The sequence below is a fragment of the Aegilops tauschii genome, chromosome 6 (assembly GCF_002575655.3).
Source record: "Aegilops tauschii subsp. strangulata cultivar AL8/78 chromosome 6, Aet v6.0, whole genome shotgun sequence".
NCBI classification, from domain to species: Eukaryota; Viridiplantae; Streptophyta; class Magnoliopsida; order Poales; family Poaceae; genus Aegilops; species Aegilops tauschii.
Window position 1 is genome coordinate 264,643,888 of NC_053040.3, and position 16,146 is coordinate 264,660,033.

General features: G+C 43.7%; 1 pseudogene; it reads left to right on the top strand.

Annotated features, from left to right (window-relative positions):
• The window catches only part of LOC120967011 (uncharacterized), a 101,270-nt pseudogene that overhangs the window by 43,695 nt on the left and 41,429 nt on the right, over window positions 1-16,146 (top strand).

The window sequence follows — 16,146 nt, forward strand, 5'->3', positions numbered from 1 at the left end:
CAACACATGCCATCCTGTTTTTCGGTAAAGCTAGTGTGCCAAAAAATAACTTGTACAGTGTTGGTTCTAAGGACGATGTCAACACTCCATCGGTCACTTTGAATGTGCTTAGGGCGATAAATATATATCGACCATTCTTTGTTTGAATCCTTGATGCAAACTTGGGCGAAACCTTCTCAACTTCATTAACAATCTGATGATAAAGTTCCATAGATATGTATCTCAAGGTCATCCTCCGAACCATATTGTTCACCTATTTGCTAGGATTTTGCAGATAATCAACAATAAATTTTCTCCAATCCTTACTTTCTCTGCATAAAAAATTTCATTAATGGCCGAAGCGGTGGACTTCGGTTCGGCCTTTCCTCTGTTGACGAGACTAAGCATCGGTATTGATAGAAATGCAATACACAATGATTAACATAGTAGCCGGACGCTTGCTGTGCCAACTCTCTCAAATTGTCATGTCTAGACATATGAACAATTTAAAGCAACCTAAGGTAAATTTTGCATCTAGACATACCTCAAGATAAACTATAAGTGATTCATCAATACATTGCTAACCCTCGGATATTTGTCGCACTACTCATAACGGATCACCGAAAGCCTCAATATGTATAGAACCCATGGCAACCAAAAGCTCTAAACCAAGTAAAATTTCATATTCGGCATTAATTATTGTGCAAAAATATTTTAAGCGCCACAAGGCTTCACAAAATAGCACCATATGGAGGTATATAAACAACACTGACACCGTGGTCATTGTTATGAATTTAACCATCGAAAATAATCTCCATAGTACTAGAAAGACAAGGGTAATATCAATGAACATGTACCTTGTTTCGGTCTCCGATTGAACTAAGGACGATGTTATGATACTACACCGGCCATGCTTTGACATATTCTTAGGGCGATAGATAAATATCGGCCATTACCATGAGGTCCATATAGAATTCACCCACCAAAGTATGTATAGCCGAAATAAACAAATGAAATAGCAATAAAATATTTCGGCCCCTTTATATTAGCAACAAAAATGTAACTAACCAAATGCATAGTGATTTGGTAATACCCTCATGATATAGAAAATTATGTAGTATCCATGGATAAAAATAAATCCATGATTGGTAATTGATCATACCTAGGGATGAATTCCATGGCAAAGGCATCAATGGCATGGTTGAAGAAAATAGATAATGTGCTCACCGAAGATTTTGATGTTGTGATGCACACCTTCGGCTTGTTTGTTGCTTCCATTATTCTCTTTCTTCACCTTTATTGTACTTGTTGCAATAGAAGCATGCACATCATTTTTGTTTTGATTGATCCTTCTGGGAACCCATGCCATGTTCTTCTTCCCAGCCCTTGTGCACTAAGATTTTGTAATTCCTTCTTTTGCCAATACGATAAGTCGAGTGGGCATCTCGGCTGTGATTTTGTTTCGACCAATTCTTTTTTGGCCTTGTGCACTCTCAACTTCTTTTCTTCAGATTTGTCACTTTGACTCTCAACAGTTGGTTGCTTCATCTCATTGCCTTTAGTAGCTAATGTCAACACTTTAATTGACTCTTTTTTATTTGAGATCAAATCTGAAGTAGCACTCTTATGACCATCTCTTTTAACGCGGTAAACTTGTTTGATCACCTTTTTCTTCTTCCTTGAGCTCCAGACCGATTCCTTATGATTGAAACGGTCTTTAACATGTGATTGTTCAAATGTTGATCTTCTCGGAGTTGCATAATATTGGTGAGATGGTCTAAAATAAGATGGAGAGTGTGCCCTTGTATCATACCTGTCCCATGATGGATATGGATCTACATGAGCATAGGGAGGCATCCACGACATTGGCATTGGCGGCCCAAAATTAGGATATGAATATGTTGCATTAAATTCTCACTTTGCCAATACCGATCCTCATATTTGTGCCTTGGGTGTGATCTTGGTTTCTTTGCATGATTTGACCGATAAGCATTCTTCTCTGCACTATTCTTTTGATATTTATCCAATAGTTCAGCAAAGCTAATTTTTGATCTCTTACACATGCGCTTATTTCGGCCTTTGTTTTCTCTTGGTTTGCTTTCATTGATCATTGGATTTTCTTGTTGCCCCCAATTGGCGTCTTCATTGTAGCTTTGATGGAATTCACGCCCTCAAGATTATGTTCATTATGCTCTTCAACAACTTCTTTACTTGAAAGCTTGATCCTGTCACATGCAGTTTTTACCTTCTCTTAGAATGGATCAGCTTGAAGCAGCCGAGGAAAAACTTTTTGCCATCAAGACCAATCGGAATAGACCGGTCATCTCTAGGTGTTTCAACAAATTTCAATCGTCATTTTTCAATGGCCGATTTAACTATTTGATGAAACATGATGCAATCCTCAAAACTATGCTTGAATGAATCGTGCAACTTACAATACATTCGGCCTTGGATAGATGGCTTTTCATGGTGATCAAGAACTCTAATGTAATTATTTTTCAGCAACAAATCAAATATTTGATCACACATGCTTGAATTGAAGGTATGCTTCTCGTTTTCTAGCCGATCTTGCTGTGAGAACGACTTTCCAGGTAAGCAAACGAATGGTTTAGAATATCCCCATTCGGCTATGCATTGTGTTTTTCATTCTATCTCTGATGTTTTTGGATAAGATATTATACTAGCATTAGTTTTCTCAACATAATTTAACCTTGGCTTTTAATTTCTGAAATGAAAATAGTTAGAACACATGTCTCAATTGAGACCAAGTATAAGCCATGTAAGAAACAAGCAAAGCTACCCACTTAGATATAAACTTCACATAAATCAATGGGAAAAGTTTTGGCTGCAATAATAAGTCACTATCGGTCTCTTCGAATGGTACAATGTGTTGACCGATATGCTTTGTAACTATTTTATTGCTAATAAGTAAAATACCCTTCATCATTGGTCTTTCCAAATTACTTATAAGATTTTTCCTAATAGATGCATCAACAATAAAGTTGTGACCAAATATGAAAATAGGTAAATCACTTGGTAGACATACTGGAAGCACAAGTGCTCCCTGGGTGGTTTTGGTAATTAATGTCAACATGTTTCTTGTTGGACTAATGTTTTTATCTAGTATATTTCAGAAAATTTCAACAGTGGAGTGGCATGGACAAGAGGGTGTGGAACCCCTTCAAGATGCTAAGGACAAAGGATTGGCTCAAGCTCAAAAGCTCAAGACTCTACATTTTATTTTAGTGATCCAAGATCACATTGAGTCCATATGAAAGCCAATACTATTAAAAGGGGATGAGGTGTTGCTTAATGGCTTGCTTGCTCAAAGTGCTTAGTGATACGCTCCAAAGCCCTCAACCACTTTCTCATATCCACATATGTCCCAAACCAAAAGTCAAACTCGGCCCCACCAAATCAGTATATCCGGCGCCACGGAGTTCATTTGACATAGTCGCTGCCAGAAACCCTAATCAATTCGGTCTCACCGATGGGATCCCGGTCTCACCGAGATGGGCTTGCAAACTCTCTGGTGCCTGTTGCATTTATTTCGGTCTCACCGAGATTTGTAATCGGTCTCACCGAGTTTGCTTGACCAACTCTCTGGTTAGCTCTTTACCAAAATCGGTCCCACCGAGTTTGAGTAATCGGTAAAACCGAGATGAGGTTTTACCCTAACCCTAGCACATCGGTCCCACCGAGTTAATCATATCGGTCCCACTGAAATGCCTAACGGTCACATTATGAACTGAATCGGTCTGACCGAGTTTTCTGATTCGGTCCTACCGAGTTTGGTAAATTGTGTGTAACGGTTAGATTTTGTGTGGAGGCTATATATACCCCTCCACCCTTCCTTCATTCGTGAGGAGAACCATCAGAACATGCCTACACTTTCATCATACATTTTCTAAGAGAGAACCACCTACTCATGTGTTGAGGTCAAGATATTCCATTCCAACCACATGAATCTTGATTTATAGCCTTCTCCAACTTGCTTTCCACTCAAATCATCTTTCCACCAAATCCAAATATGTGAGAGAGAGTTGAGTGTTGGGGAGACTATCATTTAAAGCACAAGAGCAAGGAGTTCATCATCAACACACCATCTATTACTTTTTGGAGAGTGGTGTCTCCTAGATTGGTTAGGTGTCACTTGGGAGCCTCCGTCAAGATTGTGGAGTTGAACCAAGGAGTTTGTACGGGCAAGGAGATCGCCTACTTCGTGAAAATCTACCCTAGTGAGGCAAGTCCTTCGTGGGTGATGGCCATGGTGGGATAGACAAGGTTGCTTCTTCGTGGACCCTTCGTGGGTGGAGCCCTCCGTGGACTCGCGCAACCATTACCCTTCGTGGGTTGAAGTCTCCATCAACGTGGATGTACGATAGCACCACCTATCGGAACCACGGAAAAGATCTTCGTGTCTCCAATTGCGTTTGCATACTCCAATCCCATCCCTTTACATTCTTGCAACTTGCATGCTTTACTTTCCGCTGCTCATGTACTCTTGCCATGCTTGCTTGATATGTATTGTGAATGTTTAAACTTGTGCTAAAACTCTACCTTAACTTGAAGAAAATAAAAACTGCAACTTTTCTTTGTTAAGAGTCTATTCACCCCCCTCTAAACACCTCTTCTCGATCCTTTCACATACTTTTTCAAACACATTGGGAAAGCATGATGGTTGCGTTACTTGAACGATATGCTGTTCCTCTTTCGAATAGCTCCCCAACACCTTGTCGTCCTCTTTTTCTAGAACAGATTCGGCATACGTAATATTTGATTCGGTCTTTTCAATAACCGAATTAACTTTGTTATCTGAATCACCACTTTTTTATAATTGTATCCACACCCAATGCTTTCTCTTTTGACATAATCTACCTTGTATTGCAGCAGAATTAATAGGTTGTCCCTCTTTTATTAATTCATGTAGAACAAGATTGCATTCGTCCCAAAAAGACGTAAGATTTTTCTTAATGACCCAATCTGGATAGAATTGCCCCCCCCCCCAACACTTTTGGACACCCCCCGACACTTTTGGACACTTTCGGTAACAAGATGTCACCGAAATTCTGTAATTGTGCAGGGAAAATATTGTATGCTACGATACTAGATGAAGACACATGTGATCCTATAGAATTTTTACTTATTCGGCTATTAGCATGAAGGTGCGAAGCCGAATTATGAATACGTATAGTTGCATATGGTGCCAAAAAATTAGTAGCATGAGGTGTAGCATATGATGATTGAGGGTAATTGACCACATAACTAGTAGTAGCATGGCCAATTCCCCTATCCATCGGCATGTTTGGATTAACATATTGCAAGTTAGTTGCCGATGAATAAAAAGGTGAAACACTTTGTTGCATACTATCGGAAGTTCCTATGTGAGGTGTTTCAATTTGATTAACCGAATTCATCATGTTGTTCATTGGCATATGGATTTGTGGGTTTGCCGATGCATGGGAGTAGGAATACATATGTTGCATGTTGCTAAAATTATATGAGGTAGAAGCATGGGGATTTTTTTGCATCGGCTCTTGCACATAATTAGATGCATGATTGATAAAGCTAGGGCTAGCTGATACATTATTCTCATTAGATGATCTAGCAACAACATATGCATTATTTGCATCTACATATGTGAATTGGGTATTCATATTACCTTTGTAGATTGCAAACCCTAGATGACGATCTCTTTTGTAGCAAGAACGGGCGGGAGACATTCAAAGCTTCGTCCCCAGCGGAGTCGCCAGAAGGTGTGTTTGCACAGGAACACGTCACCGTGTACCCTCGATGCCGGGAGTGATGCACCGCAGCTCACGTCGAAGGAGACCCGCTGGAAGCGCGATACGCAAGCAGACTGGCTGGCGCTTTTGTAGACCCGAAACCCCACACGCCCGAGAGGGACCCCGTCAGGGCGCACAATGGCTATGGGCTGCCCTAGGTCGACTTGATCGCCCCTAGAGTCTCATGGATCGCTGCCCTCCTTCACGAAGAACGAGGAAGAAGAAGAACAAGAGAGAGAGATAAAGCTAAAGGTAAAAGATGATAGATTGATTTGTTCGATTGTGTGTTGTTTAATCGGCCGTCACCTCTTGTCTATATAAGAGGTGGATGGACTTCCTGTACAATAAAAGGACTTGCCTCGTCCAAATGATCAAAATCTAACCAAATTCGGACTTCTCACGACCTCCGGTCCGGATGTCCGGCCCAAGGCCCGGATGATCCGGCCAAGCCCGGTTTTCTGACAGCAGGTCACTAATCAGGTTGTAACTTTTGCATATAAACTCGGATTAAGATGATTTTTATATCAAAATCCACGTTTTCGATGAGACGTACAACTTTGCTGTCGAATACTTTTCGATTTGAAGTCATCTTGAGGGTGTTTCAAGCTATTTTCTAACATCTGTTGCAGAAAGAAGTTGTTCGGACGTCCGGATCCTTGCCCGGATGGCATTTACCCGGATCATCCGGGTCTACACCCAGATCATCCGGCTTCACCTTTTAGCTTCTGTTGTTTGGGTCGTTTATTTGGCCTCCGGCCGGATGATCTGAACCCCGGCCCGGATGATCCGGCCATGCAGTGCTGCGGTGCGCAGTTTCGACTGCAACTTTAACATACGATCTCGGATGGGGACGCTTTTTATATCAAAATCGTCCGTTTCGACGAGATGAAGAACTTTCATGTTGAAACTTTTTCCATCCGAGGCCATTTTCGCTATGTTTCATGCCATTTTATAATCTGATGTCAAACACCGGTGTCTCCAAAATCGTCATACCTTTTGCATCCGAGCTCCGCTTTGGACCATCTTTATATATCTATTTCGATCATCCTGAAAAGAGTCATCCAATGGTGACATGAAATCGTAATTTTAACCTCATCTTGTTACAACCTCAAATCACTCTTTGCGATCATGCCATTTTCGAGCGTCAACAGGTTAGCATCATTCTCCAGTTTATACGCTTGTCGATTTTTATATGAATATCTATGCTGAATTACTCGTGATCTATGTTAAATTAAGGACACCAATATGACGTACGGTCTGGGGACCTCCCAAACAGAACGAAACGTTCGCTCGAGGAGGGAGGTTCGAAGAGCATCTCCGATATAAGATGCATATTTAGAGATGTAAAACTGGATATGTAAAAATGTACATCTTCAAAATGTGCTTTCTACACCTCCAAGAAGGAGGCAACTCTAACAGATGATGTATATTGGAGATGTAAAAGAGCAACTCCAATAGGTAATGCAAACCGTAAATGTAAAAACCACCCGCAGACCACGCAACATTCAATTAGCAATACAATTTCATAATTCTACCAACAAAAGTGCATCATCAATCAAAGTTTAAAATCCTACAACCAAAGTGCATTGTCTCAAATAGAATTCTTGGTCCAACAAATTAAAAAGCACATAAACATCACTCAATTTTAGTCCTCTCCCTTGTCACTAGTGACATTGTCGACGGTGGTATGATCATCATCATCAACGGCTTCTTTGTCGATGTTTTCATCATTGCCACGAACTCCAGCGGATGCACCTTCATTGCCACCTCCCATGCCGCTTATGTTGCCGCCAAAGCCACCTCCCATGCCACTCATGTTGCCGCCAAAGCCACCTTCGATACCGCTCATGTTGCCGCCGAAGCCACCTCCCATGCTGCTCATGTCGCTGCCAAAGCCACCTCCCATGCCGCTCATGTTGCCGCCGAAGCCACCTCCCATGCCGGCCATGTTGCCACCAACACCACTGCCCATGCCACCAAAGCCACCATCCATGTGGCCACCAAAGCCACCTCCCATGTTTCCACCAAATGCACCATTCATGGCAGCTCCCATCATGTTCATGTAGCCGCCCATTCCATCTCCCATTCCTCCGCCCATGGCACCTCCGATTCCTCCCATCATCATCCTTTTCATGAGCATTTGCTTCTTCTTGAGCATTTCATCGTGACAAAGTTTGACATACACCTTTGCCTTGGGATCAAGAGTAGATGTGTCCACGAACATAAACTTGAGTGCCTTCTCCTCGACCATCTTCATCTCCTCGGCCGCCGCCTTTCTCTCCTCAAGTTCAACCTTTCTCTCCTCAACCACCGCCAATCTCTCCTTGGCCTCTGCCCTCCGCCTCTCGGCTTCACCTCTCTCCTCCATTTCTTTGAGCTTCAACAATTTTTTTCTTTGGCATACTCTTTCCTCGCCGTGACAATGGCATCAAATCCTTCCTTGAGATCATTGTCTCCGGCCTTGTTTCCCTTCACTTTCTTAGTTCCATCGGGCCTATATGATTTAGTGGCCAAGTGAGGAGTGGGGCTCTTAGTTCCACAGCCATCCTTTGGTTGCTTTTGCAAGCAAACAAGTTTGGACTGAGGGACCCTTAGGGAAATCCACTATATATAAATCACCCTTTCTATTTCCCTCGAAGACGAATGAATTGCCAGTGGCCATAAAGACAATGCATTTGGATGTAGAGAATAGAACTAGCATGCGTAGATCACAAAGCTTGCGAACTGACACGAGATTGAATCCAAGAGACTGAACAAGTAAAACATCACCAATGGACTTGTCTTTGGATATAGCAATTTTACCTAACCCAATTACCTTTCCTTGGTTGTTGTCGTCGAAAGTAATATACTTCATAGATGAAGCAGTTAAGTTGGGGTCAACAAACAACGACTTGTCTCCGGTCATATGACTAGTGCATCCACTATCCGTTATCCATTCGGTACACCCAGAGACATAGTCCTGCAGAAGAATTAGGCTTTCTTAACCACCCACATCTATGTGGGTGGCTTTGGAACAAAAGAGTGAGCAGGATATGATTTCGTTTGGCAACCATAATTGTTACTCGAGGAAGTGCGATCATAATCGAAAGAGTAGGCATTGAAATTCTTCCCAGACGAACGAGTATAGTGGTTGAATGAGGTATGCATGTACTCATTCTGTCGAACTTCTCTACAGAAGTAACGAGCATTTTTTGCCTGCATGGTTAGTAAGGTAGTAACAAGTAATGCATCGATAGTTTTCCTGGGCACCCAAATAGCTTTCTTTGGGGGGCCATTCCTGTTGTTTGGTCCAACATAGCGAGCAACGGCCTCACCACATTGGTTTTTGAACAACTTACAGTTATCCAGAGAATCATCATAAGAATATTCAGGGATGGGAGAGTCATATCCTGAAAGCAAAGATGGATCGAGCGTTTTGCTCTTGGCAGACACCCACACAGTACGAGGATATTGATCAGGTTCCCAGTAGGAGCCATTTTCATTCAGTTTCCTTTCAAAACCGATACCTTCTTTCCTGGGATTCTTGTCAAGAATAGTTTTCCTCAGAACATCACCAAGGGTTTGATGCCCTATGAGAGACTTAAACATTCCTGTCTGAATGAGATCCTTCAACCTAGCATTTTCACCAGACACAGAACCATTTTCCTCGACAAAGGGGTTAGCATTCATAGAAGATTCAACATTTGACTCAGCATTGTTGGAAATATGCCCTAGAGGCAATAATAAAATGGTTATTATTATATTTCCTTGTTCATGATAATTGTCTATTGTTCATGCTATAATTGTGTTATCCGGAAATCGTAATACATGTGTGAATACATAGACCACAACATGTCCCTAGTGAGCCTCTAGTTGACTAGTTCGTTGATCAACAGATAGTCATGGTTTCCTGACTATGGACATTGGATGTCATTGATAACGAGATCACATCATTAGGAGAATAATGTGATGGACAAGACCCAATCCTAAGCATAGCACAAGATCGTGTAGTTCATTTGCTAGAGCTTTTCCAAATGTCAAGTATCATTTCCTTAGACCATGAGATTGTGCAACTCCCGGATACCATAGGAGTGCTTTGGGTGTGCCAAACGTCACAACGTAACTGGGTGGCTATAAAGGTGCACTACGGGTATCTCCGAAAGTGTCTGTTGGGTTGGCACGAATCGAGACTGGGATTTGTCACTCCGTATGACGGAGAGGTATCTCTGGGCCCACTCGGTAATGCATCATCATAATGAGCTCAATGTGACCAAGTGTTTGGTCACGGGATCATGCATTACGGTACGAGTAAAGTGACTTGCCGGTAACGAGATTGAACAAGGTATTGGGATACCGACGATCGAATCTCGGGCAAGTAACGTACCGATTGACAAAGGGAATTGTATACGGGATTGACTGAATCCTTGACATCGTGGTTCATCCGATGAGATCATCGTGGAACATGTGGGAGCCAACATGGGTATCCAGATCCCGTTGTTGGTTATTGACCGGAGAGTCGTCTCGGTCATGTTTGCATGTCTCCCGAACCCGTAGGGTCTACACACTTAAGGTTCGGTGACACTAGGGTTGTAGAGATATTAGTATGCGGAAATACGAAAGTTGTTCAGAGTCCCGGATTAGATCCCGGATGTCACGAGGAGTTCCGAAATGGTCCGGAGGTGAAGAATTGTATATAGGAAGTCCAGTTTCGGCCACCGGGAAAGTTTCGGGAGTCACCGGTATTGTACCGGGACCACCGGAAGGGTCCCGGGGGGTCCACCGGGTGGGGCCACCTATCCCGGAGGGCCCCATGGGCTGAAGTGGGAGGGGAACCAGCCCCTGGTGGGCTGGTGCGCCCCCCTTGTGCCTCCCCCTGCGCCTAGGGTTGGAAACCCTAGGGGTGAGGGGCGCCCCACTTGGCTTGGGGGGCAAGCCACCCCCTTGGCCGCCGCCCCCCTTGGAGATTGGGTCTCCTAGGGCCGGCGCCCCCCCAGGGGCCCTATATAAAGAGGGGGGAGGGAGGGCAGCCGCACCTAAGCCCCTGGCGCCTCCCTCTCCCTCCCGTGACACCTCTCCCTCTCGCTGAGCTTGGCGAAGCCCTGCAGAGATCCCCGCTACTTCCACCACCACGCCGTCGTGCTGCTGGATCTCCATCAACCTCTCCCTTCCCCTTGCTGGATCAAGAAGGAGGAGACGTCTTCCCAACCGTACGTGTGTTGAACGCGGAGGTGCCATCCGTTCGGCGCTCGGTCATCGGTGATTTGGATCACGACGAGTACGACTCCATCAACCCCGTTCACTTGAACGCTTCCGCTCGTGATCTACAAGGGTATGTAGATGCACTCTTTTCCCTCTCGTTGCTAGAAGACTCCATAGATTGTTCTTGGTGATGCGTAGATAATTTTTAATTTCTGCAACGATCTCCAACAGTGGCATCATGAGCTAGGTCTATGCGTAGTTTCTATGCACGAGTAGAACACAAACTTGTTGTGGGCGTAGATGTTGTCAATTTTCTTGCCACTACTAGTCTTATCTTGTTTCGGCGGCATCGTGGGATGAAGCGGCCCGGACCGACCTTACACGTACGCTTACGTGAGACAGGTTCCACCGACTGACATGCACTAGTTGCATAAGGTGGCTAGCGGGTGTCTGTCTCTCCCACTTTAGTCGGATCGGATTCGATGAAAAGGGTCCTTATGAAGGGTAAATAGAAATTGGCATATCACGTTGTGGTTTTGGCGTAGGTAAGAAACGTTCTTGCTAAGAAACCTATAGCAGCCACGTAAAAAATTGCAACAACAATTAGAGGACGTCTAACTTGTTTTTGCAGCATATGCCGTGTGATGTGATATGGCCAAAAGGATGTGATGAATGATATATGTGATGTATGAGATTGATCATGTTCTTGTAATAGGAATCACGACTTGCATGTCGATGAGTATGACAGCCGGCAGGAGCCATAGGAGTTGTCTTAATTTAATTTATGACCTGCGTGTCAACATATAACGTCATGTAATTACTTTACTTTATTGCTAAACCGTTAGCCATAGTAGTAGAAGTAATAAATGACGAGACAACTTCATGAAGACACGATGATGGAGATCATGATGATGGAGATCATGGTGTCATGCTGGTGACGACGATGATCATGGCGCCCCGAAGATGGAGATCAAAAGGAGCAAAATGATATTGGCCATATCATGTCACTAATTGATTGCATGTGATCTTTATCATGTTTTACATCTTATTTGCTTAGAACGACGGTAGCTTAAATAAGATGATCCCTCGCAATAATTTCAAGAAAGTGTTCCCCCTAACTGTGCACTGTTGCGAAGGTTCGTTGTTTCGAAGCACCACGTGGTGATCGGGTGTGATAGATTCGAATGTTCGAATACAACGGGTGTAAGCCAGATTTACACACGCAATACACTTAGGTTGACTTGACGAGCCTAGCATGTACAGACATGGCCTCGGAACACGGAAGACCGAAAGGTCGAGCATGAGTCGTATAGAAGATACGATCAACATGAAGATGTTCACCGATGTTGACTAGTCCGTCTCACGTGATGATCGGACACGGCCTAGTTGACTCAGATCATGTTTCACTTAGATGACTAGAGGGATGTCTATCTGAGTGGGAGTTCTTTGAATAATTTGATTAGATGAACTTAATTATCATGAACTTAGTCTAAAATCTTTACAATATGTCTTGTAGATCAAATGGCCCACACTAATGTTGCCCTCAACTTCAACGCGTTCCTAGAGAAAACCAAACTGAAAGATGATGGCGGCAACTATACGGACTGGGTCCGGAACCTGAGGATTATCCTCATAGCTGCCAAGAAAGATTGTGTCCTAGAAGCACCGCTAGGTGACGCACCCATCCCAGAGAACCAAGACGTTATAAACGCTTGGCAGCAGCGTGCTGATGATTACTCACTCGTTCAGTGCGGCATGCTTTACAGCTTAGAACCGGGGCTCCAAAAGCGTTTTGAGCAACACGGAGCATATGAGATGTTCGAAGAGCTGAGAATGGTTTTCCAAGCTCATGCCCGGGTCGAGAGATATGAAGTCTCCGACAAGTTCTTCAGTTGTAAGATGGAGGAAAATAGTTCTGTCAGTGAGCACATACTCAAAATGTCTGGGTTACACAACCGCTTGACTCAGCTGGGAGTTAATCTCCCGGATGACGCGGTCATTGACAGAATCCTTCAGTCGCTTCCACCGAGCTACAAGAGCTTTGTGATGAACTTCAATATGCAGGGGATGGAAAAGACCATTCCTGAGGTATATTCAATGTTGAAATCAACGGAGGTGGAGATCAAAAAGGAACATCAAGTGTTGATGGTGAATAAAACCACTAAGTTCAAGAAAGGCAAGGGTAAGAAGAACTTCAAGAAGGACGGCAAGGGAGTTGCCGCGCCCGGTAAGCCAGTTGCTGGGAAGAAGCCAAAGAATGGACCCAAGCCTGAGACTGAGTGCTTTTATTGCAAGGGAAGTGGTCACTGGAAGCGGAACTGCCCCAAGTACTTGGCGGACAAGAAGGCCGGCAACACCAAAGGTATATGTGATATACATGTTATTGATGTGTACCTTACCAGCACTCGTAGTAGCTCCTGGGTATTTGATACCGGTGCGGTTGCTCATATTTGTAACTCAAAGCAGGAGCTGCGGAATAAACGGAGACTGGCAAAGGACGAGGTGACGATGCGCGTCGGGAATGGTTCCAAGGTCGATGTGATCGCCGTCGGCACGCTACCTCTACATTTACCTACGGGATTAGTTTTAAACCTCAATAATTGTTATTTAGTGCCAGCTTTGAGCATGAGCATTGTATCAGGATCTCGTTTAATTCGAGATGGCTACTCATTTAAATTCGAGAATAATGGTTGTTCTATTTATATGAGAGATATGTTTTATGGTCATGCCCCGCTGGTTAATGGTTTATTCTTAATGAATCTCGAACGTAGTGTTACACATATTCATAGTGTGAGTACCAAAAGATGTAAGGTTGATAATGATAGTCCCACATACTTGTGGCACTGCCGTCTTGGTCACATTGGTGTCAAACGCATGAAGAAGCTCCATGCAGATGGACTTTTGGAGTCTCTTGATTACGAATCATTTGACACGTGCGAACCATGCCTCATGGGTAAGATGACCAAGACTCCGTTCTTCGGAAAAATGGAGAGAGCAACCAACTTATTGGAAATCATACATACTGATGTGTGCGGTCCAATGAGTGTTGAGGCTCGCGGTGGCTATCGTTATGTTCTCACTCTCACTGATGACTTGAGTAGATATGGGTATGTCTACCTAATGAAACACAAGTCTGAGACCTTTGAAAAGTTCAAGGAATTTCAGAGTGAGGTTGAGAATCAACGTGACAGAAAAATAAAGTTCTTACGATCAGATCGTGGAGGGGAATATTTGAGTCACGAATTTGGCACACACTTAAGGAAATGTGGAATAGTTTCACAACTCACGCCGCCTGGAACACCTCAGCGAAATGGTGTGTCCGAACATCGTAATCGCACTCTATTGGATATGGTGAGATCTATGATGTCTCTTACCGATCTACCGCTCTCATTTTGGGGCTATGCTTTAGAGACTGCCGCATTCACTTTAAATAGGGCTCCGTCGAAATCCATTGAGACGACACCGTATGAATTATGGTTTGGGAAGAAACCTAAGCTGTCGTTTCTAAAAGTTTGGGGATGCGATGCTTATGTCAAGAAACTTCAACCTGAAAAGCTCGAACCCAAGTCGGAGAAATGCGTCTTCATAGGATACCCTAAGGAAACCATTGGGTATACCTTCTACCTCAGATCCGAAGGCAAGATCTTTGTTGCTAAGAACGGATCCTTTCTGGAGAAAGAGTTTCTCTCGAAAGAAGTAAGTGGGAGGAAGGTAGAGCTTGATGAAGTACTGCCTCTTGAAGCGGAAAGTAGCGCAGCTCAGGAAAATGTTCCTGTGGTGCATGCACCGACTAGAGAGGAAGTTAATGATGATGATGATCAAGGTACTTCGGATCAAGCTCCTACTGAACTTCGTAGGTCCACAAGGACACGTTCCGCACCAGAGTGGTTCAGCAACCCTGTCTTGGAAATCATGTTGTTAGACAACGGTGAACCTTCGAACTATGAAGAAGCAATGGCGGGCCCAGATTCCGACAAATGGCTAGAAGCCATGAAATCCGAGATAGGATCCATGTATGAAAACGAAGTATGGACTTTGACTGACTTGCCCGATGATCAGCGAGCCATAGAAAATAAATGGATCTTTAAGAAGAAGACAGACGCGAATGGTAATGTGACCATCTATAAGGCTCGACTTGTCGCTAAGGTTTATCGACAAGTTCAAGGGGTTGACTATGATGAGACTTTCTCACACGTAGCGAAGCTGAAGTCCGTCCGAATCATGTTAGCAATTGCCGCATTCTATGATTATGAGATATGGCAAATGGAGGTCAAAACGGCATTCCTTAACGGCTTTCTTAAGGAAGAATTGTATATGATGCAGCCGGAAGGTTTTGTCGATCCTAAGAATGCTAACAAGGTATGCAAGCTCCAGCGCTCCATCTATGGGTTGGTGCAAGCATCTCGGAGTTGGAACATTCGATTTGATGAGATGATCAAAGCGTTTGGGTTTACACAGACTTATGGAGAAGCCTGTGTTTACAAGAAAGTGAGTGGGAGCTCTATAGCATTTCTCATATTATATGTGGATGACATAGTGTTGATGGGAAATTATATAGAATTCTTGGGAAGCATAAAGGCCTAGTTGAACAAGTGTTTTTCAATGAAGGACCTTGGAGAAGCTGCTTATATATTAGGCATCAAGATATATAGAGATAGATCAAGACGCCTCATTGGTCTTTCACAAAGTACGTACCTTGACAAGATATTGAAGAAGTTCAATATGGATCAGTCCAAGAAGGGGTTCTTGCCTGTATTGCAAGGTGTGCAATTGAGCACGGCTCAATGCCCGACCACGGCAGAAGATAGAGAAAAGATGAGTGTCGTCCCCTATGCCTCGGCCATAGGGTCTATTATGTATGCCATGTTGTGTACCAGACCTGATGTAAACCTTGCCGTAAGTTTGGTAGGAAGGTACCAAAGTAATCCCGGCATGGAACACTGGACAGCGGTCAAGAATATCCTGAAGTACCTGAAGAGGACTAAGGATATGTTTCTCGTTTATGGAGGTGACGAAGAGCTCGTCGTAAAGGGTTACGTCGATGCTAGCTTCGACACAGATCTGGATGACTCTAAGTCACAAACCGGATACGTGTATATTTTGAATGGTGGGGCAGTAAGCTGGTGCAGTTGCAAGTAAAGCGTTGTGGCGGGATCTACATGTGAAGCGGAATACATGGCAGCCTCAGAGGCAGCACAAGAAG